General features: G+C 43.4%; 7 non-coding genes across 7 annotated transcripts; 1 reads left to right on the plus strand and 6 right to left on the minus strand.

Moving 5' to 3' along the window:
* Positions 1-4,279: 4,279 nt before the first annotated feature.
* On the minus strand, positions 4,280-4,352 carry TRNAA-AGC (transfer RNA alanine (anticodon AGC)). Its single transcript has one exon. It is a non-coding gene; the product is annotated as a tRNA-Ala (tRNA).
* Positions 4,353-6,173: 1,821 nt separating this feature from the next.
* On the minus strand, positions 6,174-6,246 carry TRNAA-AGC (transfer RNA alanine (anticodon AGC)). The gene has a single exon. It is a non-coding gene; the product is annotated as a tRNA-Ala (tRNA).
* Positions 6,247-9,040: 2,794 nt separating this feature from the next.
* On the minus strand, positions 9,041-9,113 carry TRNAV-CAC (transfer RNA valine (anticodon CAC)). The gene has a single exon. It is a non-coding gene; the product is annotated as a tRNA-Val (tRNA).
* Positions 9,114-9,599: 486 nt separating this feature from the next.
* Positions 9,600-9,672, minus strand: TRNAA-AGC (transfer RNA alanine (anticodon AGC)). Its single transcript has one exon. It is a non-coding gene; the product is annotated as a tRNA-Ala (tRNA).
* Positions 9,673-16,178: 6,506 nt separating this feature from the next.
* Positions 16,179-16,251, minus strand: TRNAA-AGC (transfer RNA alanine (anticodon AGC)). The gene has a single exon. It is a non-coding gene; the product is annotated as a tRNA-Ala (tRNA).
* Positions 16,252-17,923: 1,672 nt separating this feature from the next.
* On the plus strand, positions 17,924-18,009 carry TRNAY-GUA (transfer RNA tyrosine (anticodon GUA)). The gene is given in 2 exon segments: positions 17,924-17,960; positions 17,974-18,009. It is a non-coding gene; the product is annotated as a tRNA-Tyr (tRNA).
* Positions 18,010-19,714: 1,705 nt separating this feature from the next.
* On the minus strand, positions 19,715-19,787 carry TRNAV-CAC (transfer RNA valine (anticodon CAC)). The gene has a single exon. It is a non-coding gene; the product is annotated as a tRNA-Val (tRNA).
* Positions 19,788-21,003: the final 1,216 nt, after the last annotated feature.

Here is a 21,003-nt window from a genome sequence, read left to right on the forward strand (position 1 = left end):
TCCTGCGGCGGGTCTCCCTGCTCTGCCACGGTGCCGGCTTGTAATGCTGAGCACCGGAAATTGACGTCACTTCCGGCGCTCTGCATTACAAGCCGGCAGACCGAACAGGGAGACTCGCCGCAGAGGAGAGAGAGAGAGAGAGAGAGGGGAGCCGAGCGGGTAAGCGAAAACCACTCGGTGCCCCTCTCTCTCTCCTCCGCTTCCAAAAAAAAAAAAAAAAAAAGCGCTTGGGGCGGCAAAGTGCCGCCCCTTCTAAAGTGCCGCCTGGGGCAATTGCCCCAGTCTGCCCCATTATAGGGCCGGCCCTGTATAGGTTTTTATAATTTATGAATTGTATCCAGGAAAAAATTTGATTATCTTTCCAATACCTAGCAATCAAAATTTTAGCAGCTGCTAGAAAATGGATTAATAAGATTTCCCTATCTTTAGAAAGATTAGAAGGAAGTAAATGTAAGAGGGCAATCTCAGGAGATTTATTTATCTTACATTTAGAGAGTTTTATAAAAAAAATCGAAAACCTTATCCCACATCTGGCTAATTATACTGCATGACCACCAAATGTGTTTAAAATTGCCTTTTTCTGGCTAGATTTCCATTTGGTTTTTTTTGCTAAAACCGCCAATAGCGCCACCTGGCGTTTTTTTAGTGAAAAACGGCTGCAGCCAGATGTTAGCTGTTCTTCAATAGGAAATCGCAAAATGCCATTTCCACTTGGCCTTTTTCTGTTTGGCGTTTTTTCAGTCCTCTTTGGCGTTTGTCTGCTTTTTTGGGCTCTGTGGCAGTTTTTCAGAATCGCAGCATGTTGACACTCTGGCGTTTTTTGCAAGAAATCTTGGCGTTTTTTCTCCAATAGAAGTCTATGGGAGAGAAAAAACGCCATGAAAAAGCCATGTGGGTTTATTGCCTTGGCGTTTTTTATGGCGTTTTTTTCCACAGTTACAATGCAGAGGATGGACCCAGTATCTGTGTGTCCTACGAGAAATAGGCTGAAAACAAACAGTTTCACACAAAACAAAGTCCTGGACTGGTTCATATTGAATTTTACACCATTTGGAACAAACATGCCATTACAAACAAACATACGCGACCGGATCCTGCGTGCCAAAAGCAACAGCAAACAATTTGCACCATCATTTGGGGCCAATCTTCCCAGAGGAGCAGACATTCGGAATAAAGCATGCCTTACAAACCACAGAAAAGAGACAAAAGGGTCTACCAAGTAAATGACATCAGGAGAGGGCAGATACTTGCCATTTATCCTAATCCCTTTTAGCTGGGTGAAACTTTTAACTTGTAAAGGCTGGAAAAACTGCCTGAGGTCAAAAAAAGCAATTTCCACAGAAAGGCTAAAACGCCAGAAAAAACTCCAAAACGCAGGTAAATGCAGTGGCAGTTTTCTTGGCAGTTTTCCTGGCGTTTTTCATCAAGAAAAAAACGCAGGACAAAAACCCAAGTGGAAACCTAGCCTTAGTAAGATCTTCTTCATCTATCTTTCTTAACACTTCATATATTTTTGTCAGTATTTTTTTTGGTTTCTTTTCCGTTTAATATATGGCCCAATTTTAATTGATTATCCGAATCATCTTTAAGAAGGGCATATTTCAGAAAATGTTTTAATCTTAAATAAGGGAATATTTCTGTAGATGGTAAACTAAATTGCTGAACTAGTTGTACAAATGGTTTAATAGAGTTTTCTGACAAAATATCTTTAAGATTTATAATGCCCAATCTTTTCCACTTCACCATCGATATTTCTGGAAGATTGAGCTCTATAATATCCAGTCCGGCTGTATGTAATATTTTTTCTTTAAGACCAAGCTTTTTCTTAATTTTAAACCATTCCTGTATAATGTCTTTGATAATAATGTTATTTCCTATAAGAATCTTAGTTTTCAATTTAGATTGGAACTCCCATACTCCTATGGATAAGTTTTTAATGCCGGAAAGGTATTGTTCTATTTTGTACCATGGTTGAGTAACACTTGTTTCTAATTGTGTATTATAAATGTGTAATATCATACATGCCTCGTATGCGCGCTCTATTCTAGGATAATTTAGACCACCTCTGTTCATTTTTTGTGAGAGAAGTTTAATTCCCAGTCTTGTTTTTTTTACTCTTATTAATAAATTTATTAAAGGCAGTTTGTATCATATTTAGGGAGAATGTATGAGTTTATTAGATTTATTCTACCGACCCGTGAATTCAAAGTATTTTCCCAATTGTTTAGCAAGTAGTTAGTTTCTTTAATACAAAAGAGGAAATTTCTTTCCATCAAATTTTGTACCTTTGTTGTTAATTTAAGGCCTAAATAATTTAACTCCTGTGATACTTCTATAAATTTATATTCTCCTTGTATTGTATGCTTAATTTGTCCAGATGTATTCAAATAAAGAATTTCTGATTTGTCTATATTTAATTTGTAGTTGGAAATTTGTGCATATTTATTTATAGTTTCTAATAATTCTTTAATGGACCGAACTGGATCTTCTACAGTCAGAAGGATATCGCCCGCATATAGACACATTTTTAGTTCTTCATGTTTATATGACGTACCTTTTATCTTTTCATTAGTCCTTATTATAGTTGCCAAAATCTCAATGGTTAATATGTATAGCATTGGTGACAGTGGACATCCCTGTCGTGTGCCGTTATTAATATAAAACCAATTAGATTTAATATCTTGAGCCACTATTCTACCAGTAAGGTTTGAATATAGAGCTTTTATTGCCGAGAGAAAATTCCTTTCCAGTCCATACGAACTGAAAGTTTGGAACATAAAGTTCCAGTTAATGCGATCGAACGCTTTCTCAGCGTCTAGTGCCAATAGACAAGTTTGTCTGCTCTCCACATTAGCGAGGTCTATTATATCAATAATACGTCTTACGTTGTTATACGTGTATCTATTAGGGACGAAGCCTATTTGGTCCGGATGTTTTCATATAGTAATCAATTAGATATGTCACAATCTCCCGTTTAAATGTTTTATAAAAGAGACCGCTGAACCCATCTGGGCCTGGGCTTTTATTGTTCTTACTCTTATCTATTATCTTAATAACTTCTGACTCTTCTATCGGTTTATTCAATGGATTTATTTGATCTTTATTGAGTTTAGATATAGGTATTGTTTTCAAATACTCTTGAATTTCTTCTAGTTTGCTATTGTTGTTCAGATTATATAAAGTAGCATAGTATCTATTGAAGGCCTGCCCGATAGTTTCTGGAGAGGTAAAAATCCTATTATTTTCCACAATCTTGTAAATACGCTTATTGGCTTGTTTTTTCTTGAGCCTGTTAGTTAGTACTTTATCCACTCTGTTATTTTTCAAATACCACCGTTGTTTTAATTTTTCAAGATTTCTACTGATTTTGTCAAATTCTAGATCTCTTATTTTTGTCTTTAGATGTTGGATCTTATTTTATCTGAATTTAGTTGGAGATAATTTATTCAATTTGGTGAGATCGTAAAGATTAATATACAGAGTGGATCATTCTGGGCCTCTTTTACTATTTTCTATTTTACCGATTTTAATGAGATAACCCCGAACGACACTCTTAAAGGCGCACCATAGAGTGGATCGGGATATTAATTTATCATCATTTGCTTGAAAATATAAGTCTATTAATCCTTGCAAAGATTGAATATGGTGTTGTTTATTCAAAATGGAATGGTTTAACCTCCAATCTCTGGGGAGTTTTTTCAGATTGTTAGAAAAAGTCTCACAAACAATAGCGTTATGGTCTGACCATAATATATCTTTAATGAGGATTTTTTTAGTGTTGTTAATTAAAGAACAGTTTCCTATCATCAAATCTATGCGCGCATACGAGGCATGAGGTGTGGAAAAATGAGTAAATTCCTTTAATGTAGGATTAAAAACTCTCCAGTTATCATAAAGATTAGTTTTTTTTTTTTAAAAACTGACTTAAACGTTTAGCCGATCTTACTATTCTTTGATCAAGGGTCTCACCTCTTCTTACAATTTTGTCCGTGCTAATATCTGGAATTGAATTGAAATCTCCTGCCATAACTAGGATTAAAAATGTAAAAAAAATTTTAGCGTTAGCCCCATAATATAATGATTTCAGGCAGCTGCGTATTATCTCGCTCTGTTATCGGAGCCCAATTTACTGGAAACACATTAATCCATGAAGAGCCGGAGGGAATAGTTTTCTGTAAAGTGGCTAGCGGTACCCGTGGATGCGGCTACTTCAATTATATTATGTGTATTATTTGTATAAAGAAACATGCTGTGGGACAACAAGAAAAGAAAATATAACTGGAGGATGCGGGCATCGATCCCGCTACCTCTCGCATGCTAAGCGAGCGCTCTACCATTTGAGCTAATCCCCCACTCCCTGGAATATACTTGTAAATACTAATACACATACATGTCACCTGCCCGTCTCCAACCAGGTCAAACCCTGTAAACGAGGTAACAGCAGCGAGTCGGCCCCGGTCTGCAGCGGAAGAAGATAATGGAGAATAGTTGTTTGTTTCATCGCTTCTTCAAACGTTTATAAGACATGTGAAATGGTGAAGCGCAGCACAGCATCTCACATCCTTGTCTCTGTGGCGCAATCGGTTAGCGCGTTCGGCTGTTAACCGAAAGGTTGGTGGTTCAAGCCCACCCAGGGACTGCCTTGCTTTTCTCTGCAGGGAATGTCTTCTTTCTGTAACAGCAGCGATCTCCTCCGCGTATTCCAAGAAATTTAATATCACATGAGCTTTCCATATTTCAGACAGATGTTCTTCACATGTTGTAACATTTGAAAGAAAATAATTACCCTTCGCAATACACCCAGCACCCTTTGGCCTTTATTTCCTCCCATTTATTGCATTTTTTGCTTACATCTCCCATTCTTTTAACAAACTGTTACCTCGTCCCGCTGTGTATCGCAGTTTCAGACACAATATTGGTGCTGGTTTTATCCCGTTTTGCACCAATAAACCCCCTTTATCTCCGGACCTGGAGGCTGCCATTGCTGTCAAACACCACGCTGATGCTTTTAGGGGCAGTTATGGTTAATGGGGTGTTTAGGGTTAATTTAATGCTGAGGACTGAGGGTTAATTTAATGAATTTAATAAAGTTAACTTAAGGTGCAGTTAGAGGTAAAGGGGGGCAAACTGAGAGGAATGTAAATGCGGCGGCAGTGAAGATTATTAATGTATTTTTTTATAACAGTATGGTGTCAGTGATATTCTCTGTATGATTCATTTCCCTGAACGATCACCAGAGTAGGCGGCAGGAGGGTTCATTGATGTACATAGAATTATAAAGTTATTTTTAATGGGACAAGAAATCTGGTGTTCCTTTCGCAAACACAAATATACTTACATCCAGTCAGCTCCAGCGCTGGCTCAGCGAACCCTGCAGCCAGGAGGTCTATTCCGAAATTAATGAGAGTGAGTGACTGTGAGGGGGACGAATACAAAGAATGAAAATAAACTCACATGGAGGGCAAAAAAAATTAAAATCTAGCAGAGGATGGTTTCGATCCATCGACCTCTGGGTTATGGGCCCAGCACGCTTCCGCTGCGCCACTCTGCTGTCTCTTGTAACTGCTGGTTTTGTAAGTGTTGGTTTTGTAGTCATTTCTCTGCTTTTCTGATGCTGTGAAGCGCTGGATACACCGATTAATAAATACAAATACACATCCATTCCACATGCTGCTCTCCTCCCAGTTCAAACCCTGTAAACGAGGCTAACTGCAGCGAGTCGATCCCGGTCTGCCGCGCAGGAAGATAAAGAGGAATAGCTGAGTATTTCCTCTGTCTGAACCCCGACTGAAAACAGAGACATTAAAATGAAAAACTCGCACATGCGAGGGGAACATGTTAACCCCTACACTCCATAAAGCAGACGCTGGTGACAGACCATTGCCATAGAGGAGAACTTCTATTCTTTCATTACTAGCATCTGATTAAAAATATGTGTTTTTTCATGTGTTACATTTTTTTAGTGTTTGCCGCATAATACAATACCTTCAGGCAGCTGCGTATTTACTGGAAACATTTCAATCCATGAAGAGCCGGAGGGAATAGTTTTCTGTAAAGTGGATAGTGGTAACCGTGGATGCGGCTACTTCAATTATATTATGTGTATTGTATGTATTTATCTATAATGATAAAATATTTTATGTGCTGTGAGACAAGAAGAAAACAAAAATTATTGGAGGATGCGGGCATCGATCCCGCTACCTCTCGCATGCTAAGCGAGCGCTCTACCATTTGAGCTAATCCCCCTGCTGTGGTGGTTGCTGACATCATAGGGTCATTTTTTTTACTTCTTGTGGTTTTCCTCCACCCACAGAGAGCCAAAACACACAATCTCACCAGACGTGGCTTGGAGTGCTGGAGCGAACCCCATTTACATAAACAAAGGGTACACTAGGAGCAGGTCCTGAGTAATAAAAACCCTTTTACTGCATAATGAGAACCCGTTTTAATGAAATGACATGTAGTACAAACTTTCAATAGGTCAGCAGGTGAGGAGGGGACTGTAGAAAATACTCAGACGTCCTGAGGCTGCTGGTTATAGCTTAAGATATCATGTATTTTAATTCTCCCATCACACCTATGATTAATACGCTCCACTTGGTTCCACTCCCTGTCTCTTTGATATGATATATTTGTAAGAATAATATGGAAGCCTATACTCCATCTTTTTGAAAAGCTGAAAACACAATGTATTGTAACATTTACAGAACCGGCCCAGAGGGTGACGGGAGATAATGTTATCAGCAGGAGCCGAGGGCCCCGGGTCTTACTCTATAGGCTGACACACTATTATCTTTATTCTCTATACTATAAGTAGAGAGAAAAATAAGTAGAGGCTGTCCAGGGGTTAATGGGGAGGAGGTTTAATTGCACCTCCCCCAAAACAGTAAAAAGGTTTTGGTAGCCGTATAAACCGCTTTGTGTGCCCGCTATGTAGGAGGTGAGAGTCGGTTCTCACCCTATTGAGAGTGTGCCTTGACGTGGCGGGTGAGCTTAATTATGCTTTGGCCAATTCATATAACCAAAACCTCTCATTTATATTATGTTTATAGATTTGTTGCCAACTTTATTAGGGTGTGAGGCGCAGACAGTTTTTGTTTTTGTATACGTTGTATTTGCAGGGCGCTCGCGCCTGTTTGGTAGGCCTCGTATTATATATTTGTATTATCTGAGCCTGGGACCAGCTTAGCGCAGCAACAGTTTTTCTTTTCCCTATAAGTAGAGACAGTCATGGAGTGCAGTATTTCAGTAAAGAGACGTCAGAATGAGAGCGCACAGTCTGCAATTAGAAGTTTAGATGTGTTCCGCCACTAAGAGGGAGGTGGTAAAGCCTCACAGCTCACATACCGGCATTCCTGGGCTGCCCATATTCCGGTTACATGTTGTCATGGTTACCCACATTATTCGGGTGTGAGCCCCGTATGCTGAGACTCTGCACTGCCTTAGGAAAATCCCAACCTCAATCCTTCGATAGCTCAGCTGGTAGAGCGGAGGACTGTAGGCGATTCCCAGACAGCCTTAGGTCGCTGGTTCCATTCCGGCTCGAAGGACGTGGGGTTTTTTTTAATGCATGAATTATAAAGTTCATCATTTGATATGAAACTTAATACAAAAAATAAACCCTGCGGGAGGGGATCTATTCTGAAATTAATGGGACCGTAGTCGAGTAGCCAACAAGCGCTAACAATCGGCGGACCACAGAGGCTGAAGGCAGCGGCAGGGCTGCAGCTACTAAATTGGGGTATTTATTTCTTTTCACAATTGTCAGACAACCACGACATTCCACGGCATGATTTTTATAAATATCTACAAATGCGCCATCTGCTAAATTCCAACCCTCTTTCACCCCTAAAAGACTTCCCAGTCTGCGGCCGATAATCGCACTTTGCCAATTAGCACCGAAAATTGTAGGGGTGATTTCACCCTGGTAATCTACTCTTATCTCTCACCTCTCTGCTCGCGAGCCCCCCACACGCCGGCCGGGGAGAGGGAATTACAGCAGGAACTCTCAGGTGACGCTTGGCTTGAGTCAGAGGAGATGATGAGAGGGGAATCGCTATTGCATTAATCACTTTTTTGTCCAAAAACAATTGTTGTCACTGTACTTAACCCCCGCAAGGCTGTGAGTTATCCTCAAGGGTCACTCAGATCTATGCTGGAGGAACCTTGCTCCAGGTATGGTGGAGCTGTCCGGTGCTGAAACCTCTGTGCTATTCTACAATCTATATTACACATCGGGCTGGAAATTCTCCCTGAAATTGCACTTCTTCATATGTTTCCGGATCCCCTCCCCCACCCTACGAGGAAGCTTCTCATTCACTTCTTTATTGCAATCAAATTATCAATAGCTCGGGGTGGAAGAGTCTGACCCCATTAGAGTATTCCAGTGGTCCCAATCCTTGCGGGGGTGGGGGGACCAAGAAGATCCGGCCCTCCTGCAGGCCTTATGCCCTGGGAGGAAAGTGCGACCCCCGAAGAAAAAGAAGAAGGGGACCTGGTGTCCACTGTGGCCTTACGGCACTTTGGCACTTGGCGCCTTTTTATTTTTCCTTCACAGCGAAGCACTGACCTCGGGGCTTCAATAAAATAAAACAATTGGGGTAAGCCTTGCTTCTTGGTCTTTTGGCTTTCCCGCACCCCCTTACCTCTCTTGCAGATTTTATTGGTCCGGGGACTGGCCGAGCAGCACTGGGGCTTAGCAGACGTCTATGCCGTCTAACGCGTGCCTGCAGCTCACTGCTGTGGCACCGGGCACTGTGTGAGAAAACTCTTTCCCCGCCCAGGGGGAGCACGGGCACCACAGGGGGAAACTGCGGGTCTGTGTTCGGCCCCCCTTTTGGTACGCTACTGCGCCACTCTGCTGCTTCATTGGGGCTTGTGGTTTTGTAGTCTTGATACACTTACTAATAAATACAAATACACACACATGTCACATGCTGTTCTCCTCCCAGTTCCAACCCTGTAAACGAGGCTAAGAGCAGCAAGTCTGCCCCGGTCTGAACCCGATTTGAAAACAGGAACATTTAAAAGAAATGCATAATGTTTCTGCCCGGTTTCGAACCGGGGACCTTTCGCGTGTGAGGCGAACGTGATAACCACTACACTACAGAAACCAGATACTGGATGTGAACCCTGTCTCACCCAGGATTCGAAGGGGCCTCTGGACCGGTGGGTTTTCAAATCTTTCGTATCAAGGGAAAGAACATAGTCGTCCAACTGTTTACGGGGGAGAGGGCAATGGTAGGGCTGCAGCTTCTCGTTGAAGTTTTTTAAAATTTTGTTAGCGGCATTAAACCATTGCCATAGAGGAAAAATAGAGGTAAACTGATTAAAAATACATTTGGAAAATATGTGGTTTTTCACTTTTAAATTTTTTTAGCGTTAGCCCCATAATATAATGTTTTCAGGCAGCTGCGTATTATCTCGCTCTGTTATCGGAGCTCAATTTACTGGAAACACATTAATCCATGAAGAGCCGGAGGGAATAGTTTTCTGTAAAGTGGCTAGCGGTACCCGTGGATGCGGCTACTTCAATTATATTATCTGTATTATTTGTATAAAGAAACATGCTGTGGGACAGGAAGAAAAGAAAATATAACTGGAGGATGCGGGCATCGATCCCGCTACCTCTCGCATGCTAAGCGAGCGCTCTACCATTTGAGCTAATCCCCCACTCTATAGACTGCACCCCTAAATACTAATACACATACATGTCACCTGCCCGTCTCCAACCAGTTCAAACCCTGTAAACAGTCTTGTCGGCCCCGGTCTGCAGCGTAAGAAGATAGTTGAAGAGAATAGTTGTTTGTTTCATCTCTTCTTCAAACTTTTATAAAACATGTGAAATGGTGAAGCACAGCACAGCGTCTCACAGCCTCTCACAGCCTCTCGCAGCCTCTCGCAGCCTCTCGCAGCCTCTCGCAGCCTCTCGCAGCCTCTCGCAGCCTCTCGCAGCATCTCGCAGCATCTCACAGCATCTCACAGCATCTCACAGCCTCTCACAGCCTCTCACAGCCTCTCACAGCCTTGTCTCTGTGGCGCAATCGGTTAGCGCGTTCGGCTGTTAACCGAAAGGTTGGTGGTTCAAGCCCACCCAGGGACGGCTTTGCTTTTCTCTGCAGGGAATGTCTTCTTTTTGTAGCAGGAGCGATCTCCTCCGCGTATTCCAAGAAATTTACATGAGCTTTCCATATTTCAGACAGATGTTCTTCACACGTTGTAACATTTGAAAGAAAATAATTACCCTTCGCAATACACCCAGCACCCTTTGGCCTTTATTTCCTCCCCTTTATTGCATTTTTTGCTTACATCTCCCATTCTTTTAACAAACTGAATTTGCGACATTCCGGGCCGGACTGGTCTACCGGGATATGGGGGGGGGGTTACTATATAAACGCAGGCTTTCTCCCGATCCTGAATAACAAAAAATATCGGTCCAGACCCCTTCCATGTGCCGTATGCTCAATAATGGCCCTATGAAGTATGCGGCCAGTATTCAGTTATTTCCAGTGCTGGTTATTTGCCTTTTTTACTCATTCTCATAAAAATGGCCGCCCTGGTGTGTTATCACGATCCCGGGCAGGGAATGGGTCACTGAGCGAGACTATTGCTGGCCGATTCTCAACTAAGAGACTTCTCCATACATGTACAGGCTCATACAGGGGAGGGCTGGCAGCCTAAGGCCTGGGGAGCAAGTCTAGTCAAGTGGCCCATTGCGCCACCAAAGCGGCTGCGAGTGACATTGAAAGCGGCCGCCGTGCGGCAGTCACTCCACCGGCGCCTAATGAAATTAAAGCGGCCGCCGTGCCTCAGCTCTTTATCCCACCCCTTTTAAGACGTGGGACGAAGAGCTCAGGAATAGCCATTGGGCCTGACTGCCGCACGACGCATGGGCGTTCCTAGAGTATTTGGCACCTGTGGCAGATCCTGTATGTGGCACCCCCCCACACACACACTTTAAAACTGCATAGTTTCTATGGTTAGGCAAACACTGACAGGGGTACAGCAAAATTGTTATCATTATATACTGAGGCACACATTGACGGTGGTACAGCATAACTGCTTACATTATATACTTAGGGATTACGCTGTACCACCGTCAATGAGTGCCTATACTTTGAGCCAGACACTGAAAATACTGCTGTACAACCCCTATCACTATATACTAAGCCAGGGGTGTCCAAGTTTTTTCTGCAGTGGGCCACTTCATCAGAATTGTATACGTGCGCGGGCCGCACTCATTTTTCACTGTGACAAAAAATATGGCCTTTAATAAAATATGCAGATTAAAATAAAGTAAATGACACAAAACCTTTACTCTTCCTCTCACTGATTTCTGGGCCTAGAAAGTTTTGCGACTACAAATTCAGGATTCCCTAGATTTATTCTAGGGATGAACTAAAATGAAAATTCTGGACCAAAACATTCAGGGTTCACTTAGCCAAAACCGAAAATGACCCCCCACCTTTAAAAATAATAATAAAAACTCACATTTTTAATAAAAGTAGATAACACACAATTGGACAAAATTAGCAATATGACTTGGCAACCAGTAAATGCTGGCAACCCAGGCAACCAGTAAATGCTACCTAGGCATGATGGGACTGTGCTCGCTGTGATTGCTGTTAGCAATCACACTCCTATCATGCCAAGTCAGCCAGTACATGCTGGTACAGGGTGGCTGTAAGTGATGTGCAGACCCCATACTGCTGGCAGCATCACTACACAAGGGGGGCAGCTAGCTAGGTTTCAGCATGTACTGGCTGACTTGGCATGATAGGAGTGTGATTGCTAACAGTAGTCACAGTCCCATCATGCCTAGGTTCCAGCACTTACACATCCATCCAGTAAATACTGGAACCTAGGCATTATGGGACTGTGATTGCTGTTAGCAATCACACTCCTATCATGCCAAGTCAGCCAGTACATGCTGGTACAGGGTGGCTGTAAGTGCAGACCCCATACTGCTGGCAGCATCAATACACAAGGGGGGCAGCTGGCCAGGTTTCAGCATGTACTGGCTGACTTGGCATGATAGGAGTGTGATTGCTAACAGCAATCACAGTCCCATCATGCCTAGGTTCCAGCACTTACACACCCATGCTATCACACACACACACTCATTTATTCATATAATCATTCATTCACAGATTCATTCCCTCAATCACACACACTCATTCAAACACCCTCCCCACCTCCTTACCTGCAAGGCAACTCCTCGATGCCGCTTACAGACTTCAGCAGGGGGCGCGGCCTCCCTCTGCCTTCTCTGCTAAAGCACAGAGGAAGTAGGATGTCACGTGAACTCCGCTTCCTCTGTGTGCAGTCCAGAAGACCCTCCCACAAGTAAGTAGCAGGGCTTGAGGTGCGGCTCGCGTAAGATCGGTTGCCCTGGCTGCCGATCTTACGCGGGCCGCACCTCGAGGTCTCGCGGGCCGCATTTGGCCCACGGGCCGCATGTTGGACGCCCCTGTACTAAGCCAAACATTGATGTGGTGTAGGCCTAACACTTCAGTGACTGGCTTAGTACATAGTAGGGATGCACCGAAATGAAAATTCTGGACCGAAACTGAAAATTCTGCATTCATTTGGCCAAAACCGAAAAAAACCCAACTTTTAAAATACTTTATTAAAAGTAACACACCAAAATTAGACAAAAAAAAAAATCAATAACAATATTAATATATATATATACATATATATACATATATATAATTAACAGCAATCACAATCCTATCATGCCCAGGTTCTAGCATGTACTGGCTGACTTAGCATGATAGGCGTGTGATTGCTGTTTGCAATCATATATATCTATTAATACTGTTATTGAATTTTTTGTCCAATTTTGGTATGTAATTTACTTTTAATAAAAGTGTTGTTAACACACCACAGTTGGACAAAAAAAAATTGATAACAGCAATCACACTCCTATCATGCTTAGACAGCCTCCCTATGCCATGCTATCCCCCTACACTTTCATGCAATCTCAAACCCTCATTCACAAACATGCATCATAAACTACAGCATAACGCCCATCACTCTCACACACTTACTAATATTTTCCTACCTTTCCTCTGGCACTGTCACTTTTCCTCCTCTTCTTCATTCTTCCTCTTCTTCTTCCTCTTCTGTGTCCCGTCCTTCCGGTGCAGAGAGCGCGGAAGACGGTGGGCGTGGCTTCAGTGTTGTGCGCCGGGATTTGATATCAAGTCCCGACGCACAGCCACAGTTGCCGCGCGCATCGATTTTGAAGGCGTTCGGCGGACAGTCCCGGTGGCAGCCGCTTAGTTTTTAACTTTGCAGCTGCCATGAATGTTTGTCTGCCGGCCAGCCCGCCGGCCCGGATTCAGGGCGGCCTGGGGTGTATCGCAGTAGCAGACGCAATATTGGTGCTGGTTTTATCCCGTTTTGCCCCAATAAACCCCCTTTATCTCCGGACCTGGATGCTGCCATTGCTGTCAAACACCACACTGATGCTCTTAGGGGCAGTTATGGTAATGAGGTCTTTAGGGTTAATTTAATTAATTTAATGAAGTTAACTTAAGGTGCATTTAGAGCAGGGGTGTCCAAGTTTTTTTCTGCAGTGGGCCACTTCATCAGAATTGTATACGTGCGCGGGCCGCACTCATTTTTCACTGTGACAAAAAATATGGCCTTTAATAAAATATGCAGATTAAAATAAAGTAAAATGACACAAAACCTTTACTCTTCCTCTCACTGATTTCTGGGCCTAGAAAGTTTTGAGACTACAAATTCAGGATTCCCTAGATTTATTCTAGGGATGAACTAAAATGAAAATTCTGGACCAAAACATTCAGGGTTCACTTAGCCAAAACCGAAAATGACCCCCACCACTTAAAAATAATAATAAAAACTCACATTTTTAATAAAAGTAGGTAACACACAATTGGACAAAATTAGCAATATGACTTGGCATGATAGGAGTGTGATTGCTAACAGCAATCACACTCCTATCATACCCAGGCAACCAGTAAATGCTGGTACCTAGGCATGATGGGACTGTGCTCGCTGTGATTGCTGTTAGCAATCACACTCCTATCATGCCAAGTCAGCCAATACACGCTGGTACAGGGTGGCTGTAAGTGATGTGCAGACCCCATACCGCTGGCAGCATCACTACACAAGGGGGGCAGCTAGCTAGGTTTCAGCATGTACTGGCTGACTTGGCATGATAGGAGTGTGATTGCTAACAGCAATCACAGTCCCATCATGCCTAGGTTCCAGCACTTACACATCCATCCAGTAAATGCTGGAACCTAGGCATTATGGGACTGTGATTGCTGTTAGCAATCACACTCCTATCATGCCAAGTCAGCCAGTACATGCTGGTACAGGGTGGCTGTAAGTGCAGACCCCATACTGCTGGCAGCATCAATACACAAGGGGGGCAGCTGGCCAGGTTTCAGCATGTACTGGCTGACTTGGCATGATAGGAGTGTGATTGCTAACAGCAATCTGCCTTCAGTGACATCACCAGAGTAGGCGGGCAGGAGGGTTCATTGACTATAATGAAAGGGGCGCGGCCAATCGTCAGTGACTGCAGGCAGGGACTGGGAAACAGTAACTGCTGTGAGTCACACTGAGTGATCCGAAGAATCGGATCATGAATCGGATCATTTCAATGAACGACTCGAAATGATCCGATTCACTTTACTGATCCGAACTTCCCATCACTACTGCCCATAGTCCGGTTTCGTGTTGTCATGGTTACCGACATTACTCCGGAAACTGTCCCCCGTAATGTTTCGATAGCTCAGCTGGTTGAGGGGGGGACTGTAGGTGACTCTCAGACATCCTTAGGTTGCTGATTCACTTCTGACTCGAAGGGCAGTTTTTTTTTTCATACATAGAATTATAAAGTTACTTTTAATGGGAGAAGAAATATGATAACAATATAACAACAATATAACAACAATATAACAACAATATAACAGCAATATAGCCCCTGGGGCACTTGCTCCAGCAGCGCATACCCCGGTGTAATATAACAAAGGTAACAGAAAAGTTAGAAGTTACAAGATATACTTTCCCTCCTTCCCGTCTTTCCACTCCTTCCCAGGGGCGTACCTCGAGTATTTGACACCCGGCGCGGATCCTGTATGTGGCCCCCACACACACACAAAAGTAATGCTGGCAAGAATATTTTTTTCACAAATTTGTAAACTGGAAGAAAACTAGGAATCTGAAAAAAATAAATTATTAACTTATAAACAAATTAATTACGTTTAAATAAATAACATTTACTGAACAGATATGGTGCAGCATAACTCCCATCACTTTACACTGAGCCTGACATTGATGGTAGCGCTCCTTCCCAGCCATTAACTTTTTACTTACCACTTTTCACTTTAAGTCTTTAAGTCTTTAAAATACTTTATAAATAATATGACAGGAAAAAAAAATAATCTAGCAGAGGATGGTTTCGATCCATCGACCTCTGGGTTATGGGCCCAGCACGCTTCCGCTGTGCCACTCTGCTGCTTGATGGTCGATTTTGTTTTCTCATCGAGTGATCACATTAGTCATTTCTCCGAGTCTCCCGTAAAGATCTGCTTTTCTGATGCTGTGAAGCGCTGGATACACCAATCAATAAATACAAATACACATCCATTCCACATGCTGCTCTCCTCCCAGTTCAAACCCTGTAAACGAGGCTAACAGCAGCGAGTCAGCCCCGGTCTGCAGTGCAGGAAGATGATGGAGAATAGCTGAGTATTTCCTCTGTCTGAACCCGTAATGAAAACAGGAAAATTAAAATGAAAAACTTATTGTTTCTGCCCAGTTTTGAACAGAGGACCGCTCGCATGTGAGGCAAACGCGCAGACGCTGGCGACAGACCATTGCCATAGAGGAGAACTTCAGCTTTTTCATTACTAGCATCTGATTAAAATTACATTTGTAAAATATGTGTTTTTTCATGTTTTAAATTTTTTAGTATTTGCCGCATAATACAATACCTTCAGGCAGCTGCGTATTATCTCGCTCTGTTATCCCAATTTACTGGAAACATTTCAATCCATGAAGAACCGGAGGGAATGGTTTTCTGTAAAGTGGCTAGCGGTACCCGTGGATGCGGCTACTTCAATTATATTATGTGTATTATATGTATTTATGATAACATATTTTATGTGCTGTGAGACAAAAAAAAAAACTATTACTGGAGAATGCGGGCATCGATCCCGCTACCTCTCGCATGCTAAGCGAGCGCTCTACCATTTGAGCTAATCCCCCTGCAGCCTTGGTTGCTGACATCATGTCGACTTTCTTTCACTTCTTGTTGTTTTCCTCCACCCACAGAGAGCCAAAACACACAATCTCACTTTCACCCCCCCGCACAGAATAGGGTTAAATATCGGTCAGCATGAGAACCGGCCCAGAGGGTGACGGGAGATAATGTTATCAGCAGGAGCCGAGGGCCCCGGGTCTTACTCTATAGGCTGACACACTATTATCTTTATTCTCTATACTATAAGTAGAGAGAAAAATAAGTAGCGGCTGTCCAGGGGTTAATGGGGAGGAGGTGTAATTGCACCTCCCCCAACACATTAATAAGGTTTTGGTAGCCGTATAAACCGCTTTGTGTGCCCGCTATGTAGGAGGTGAGAGTCGGTTCTCACCCTATTGAGAGTGCGCCTTGACGTGGCGGGTGAGCTTAATTATGCTTTGGCCAATTCATATAACCAAAACCTCTCATTTATATTATGTTTATGGATTTGTTGCCAACTTTATTAGGGTGCGAGGCGCAGACAGTTTTTGTTTTTGTATACGCTGTATTTGCAGGGCGCTCGCACCTGTTTGGTAGGCCTCGTATTATATATTTGTATTATCTGAGCCTGGGACCAGCTTAGCGCACCAACGGTTTTTCTTTTCCCTATAAGTAGAGACAGTCACGGAGTGCAGTATTTCAGTAAAGAGACGTCAGAACGAGAGCGCACAGTCTGCAATTAGAAGTTTAGATGTGTTCCGCCACTAAGAGGGAGGTGGCAGAGCCTCACAGCAGATGTAGTAGAAGTTAAATGGGATCTCCCTTTCACCTCTTTATTGTTCTTCGGGTTCCATATTTATATTGTCCGTGTGCGCCAAGCAGGTTTATGTTACTTGAAGCAGAACAGCAGGAAAGATAATTGCATGGATGTCTTTCAAATAAAACAAGCTGACTGATGGCGTTCAGCCGGAGGGAAGCTGCAGCATCTCCTTCAGGTCTGTATAAAGCGGAGATCTACGATCTTCCGCCACGGCCCTGCTCCTCTGACATGGCCTTTTAAGTTGGGGCCGCGATACATTGTAGGAGCGCCATTGCCCTCTCCGCCCCCAGCCCCTAACAACGCCACTAAATAGACTCTAAAGTCTTCTCCTTCTGCCGTCTCTTTGAGTTATTGGTAGTTTTAATATTATTGGTAATTATTTGTCTTGCTCCTCTATAACAGCACAACGCGATCTGCCGGCTCTTTATAAATTAGATTTAATCTCATTGGTTGCCCCGCACCCAGACACAGAACGAGAAAAACATTTTTTTTTATTTTTATAATTTTTCGCTTTACCCCCAAATCTTCCTGGGTGTTATCTTGAGCTTTGCAGCTGTCTTAAATCCCTTCACTGGCTGTACAGTCTTTAGTGGCTCCGGTTTCATTTGGAAGGCAGCGTGTAAAATACCCGACTCAATCTCAGTAAATTCATTTATTACATCATGGGTGTGTGACAGTAATAATAAAAATGCGTTGGGTGGACAAGCGCTTCCTGCAGTAAATCCATGTTTGCAGCTGGTGAATAGACTGGGTTCACATACCGGCTTTCCTGGGCTGCCCATATTTCGGTTACATGTTGTCATGGTTACCCACATTATTCTGGTGTGAGCCCCGTATGCTGAGACTCTGCACTGCCTTAGGAAAGGACTAACCTCGAGCCTTCGATAGCTCAGCTGGTAGAGCGGAGGACTGTAGGCGATTCCCAGACATCCTTAGGTCGCTGGTTCGATTCCGGCTCGAAGGACGTGTTTATTTTTTTAATGCATGAATTATAAAGTTCATCATTTGATATAAAATATAATACAAAAAATAAACCCTGCGGGAGGGGATCTATTCTGAAATTAATGGGACCGTAGTCGAATAGCCAACAACCGCTAACAATCGGCGGACCACAGAGGCTGAAGGCAGCGGCAGGGCTGCAGCTACTAAATTGGGGTATTGCTTTCTTTTCACAATTGTCAGACAACCACGACTTTCCACGGCATGATTTTTATAAATATCTACAAATACGCCATCTGCTAAATTCCAACCCTCTTTCACCCCTAAAAGACTTCCCAGTCTGCGGCCGATAATCGCACTTTGCCAATTAGCACCGGAAATTGTAGGGGTGATTTCACCCTGGTAATCTACTCTTATCTCTCACCTCTCTGCTCGCGAGCCCCCCACACGCCGGCCGGGGAGAGGGAATTCTCAGGTGACGCTTGGCTTGAGTCAGAGGAGATGATGAGAGGGGAATCACTATTGCATTAATCGCTTTTTTGTCCAAAAACAATTGTTGTCACTGGACTTAACCCCCGCAAGGCTGTGATTTATGCTCAAGGGTCACTCAGATCTATGCTGGAGGAACCTTGCTCAATGTATGGTGGAGCTGTCCGGTGCTGAAACCTCTGGGCTATTCTACAATCTATATTACACATCGGGCTGGAAATTCTCCCTGAAATTGCACTTCTTCATATGTTTCCGGATCCCCTCCCCCACCCTACGAGGAAGCTTATCATTCACTTCTTTATTGCAATCAAATTATCAATAGCTCGGGGTGGAAGGGTCTGACCCCATTAGAGCATTCCAGTGGTCCCAATCCTTGCGGGGGGGAGGGACCAAGAAGATCCGGCCCTCCTGCAGGCCTTATGCCCTGGGAGGAAAGTGCAACCCCCGAAGAAAATGAAGAAGGGGACCTGGTGTCCACTGTGGCCTTACAGCGCTTTTTTATTTTTCCTTCACAGCGAAGCACTGACCTCGGGGCTTCAATAAAAATTGGGGTAAGCCTTGCTTCTTCGTCTTTTGGCTAAGAGAGAGAGGGAAAGCTTGGTTGCCCATTCACTTTCCTGCACCCCCTTACCTCTCTTGCAGATTTTATTGGTCCAGGGACTGGTCGAGCAGCACTGGGGCTTCGCAGACGTCTATGCCGTCTAACGCGTGCCTGCAGCTCACTGCTGTGGCACCGGGCACTGTGTGAGAAAACTCTTTCCCCGCCCAGGGGGAGCACGGGCACCACCGGGGGAAACTGCGGGTCTGTGTTAGGCGGCCGCTGACAGCCCCCCTTTTGGTACGCTACTGCTCCTTCCCACCCATTAACTTTTTACTTATCACTTTTCACTTGGAAGTCTTGCACTTATATCTAGAATACTTTATAAATAATATGACAAGAAATATGGTGTTCCTTTTGTAAAACACAAACCCAAACACGAAAAAAAAAAAATTAGCAGAGGATGGTTTCGATCCATCGACCTCTGGGTTATGGGCCCAGCACGCTTCCGCTGCGCCACTCTGCTGCTATATGTGGGTGATGGTTTTGTAGTCTTGATACACTTACTAATCAATACAAATACACACACATTTCACATGCTGTTCTCCTCCCAGTTCCAACCCTGTAAACGAGGCTAAGAGCACCAAGTCGGCCCTGGTCTGAACCCGATTTGAAAACAGGAACATTAAAAAGAAATGCATAATGTTTCTGCCCGGTTTCGAACCGGGGACCTTTCGCGTGTGAGGCGAACGTGATAACCACTACACTACAGAAACCAGATACTGGGTGGGAACCCTGTCTCACCCAGGATTCGAAGGGGCCTCTGGACCGGTGGGTTTTCAAATCTTTCATATCAAGGGAAAGAACATAGTCATCCAACTGTTTACGGGAGAGAGGGCAATGGTAGGGCTGCAGCTTCTCGTTGAAGTTTTCTAAAATTTTGTTAGCGACATTAAACCATTGCCATAGAGGAAAAATAGAGGTAAACTGATTAAAAATACATTTGAAAATATGTGGTTTTTCACTTTTAAATTTTTTTTTTTTTTTCATTTTGTTTATTTGATTTCATAGACATAAAAAAAATAAGATCAGTCAACAAAGAAAAGAAGATTTGTAATACATAACAAAAAAAGAATAAAAAAAAGTATCCATCATAAGTTTCATACGAGTATATATGCTTCATTGAATATATATATATATATATAAATTATCTTCAGTTAGACATATAGGTTCAGGGCCGGCCGAAGACTTAACGCCGCCTGGGGCGAAGTTTAAAACGCCGCCCCCCCCGCCGCCGACGTCGGGGGGGGCATTTTAAACTACGCCGACGCCATAATCTACGATTCCCCCCCGGTACTTACCTTTAAACAGTCCTGCGGCGAGTCTCCCTGCTCTGCCACGGTGCCGGCTTGTAATGCTGAGCGCCGGAAATTGACGTCACTTCCGGCGCTCTGCATTACAAGCCGGCAGACCGAACAGGGAGACTCGCCGCAGAGGAGAGAGAGAGAGGGGAGCCGAGCGGGTAAGCGAAAACCACTCGGTGCCCCTCTCTCTCTCCTCCGCTTCAAAAAAAAAAAAAAAAGCGCTTGGGGCGGCAAAGTGCCGCCCCTTCTAAAGTGCCACCTGGGGCAATTGCCCCAGTCTGCCCCATTATAGCGCCGGCCCTGTATAGGTTTTTATAATTTATGAATTGTATCCAGGAAAAAATTTGATTATCTTTCCAATACCTAGCAATCAAAATTTTAGCAGCTGCTAGAAAATGGATTAATAAGATTTCCCTATCTTTAGAAAGATTAGAAGGAAGTAAATGTAAAAGGGCAATGTCAGGAGATTTATTTATCTTACATTTAGAGAGTGTTATAAAAAAAATCGAAAACCTTATCCCACATCTGGCTAATTATACTGCATGACCACCAAATGTGTATAAAATTGCCTTTTTCTGGCTAGATTTCCATTTGGTTTTTTTTGCTAAAACCCCCAATAGCGCCACCT

Source organism: Spea bombifrons, chromosome 3, assembly GCF_027358695.1.
Source record: "Spea bombifrons isolate aSpeBom1 chromosome 3, aSpeBom1.2.pri, whole genome shotgun sequence".
In the NCBI taxonomy this organism is placed as follows: domain Eukaryota; kingdom Metazoa; phylum Chordata; class Amphibia; order Anura; family Pelobatidae; genus Spea; species Spea bombifrons.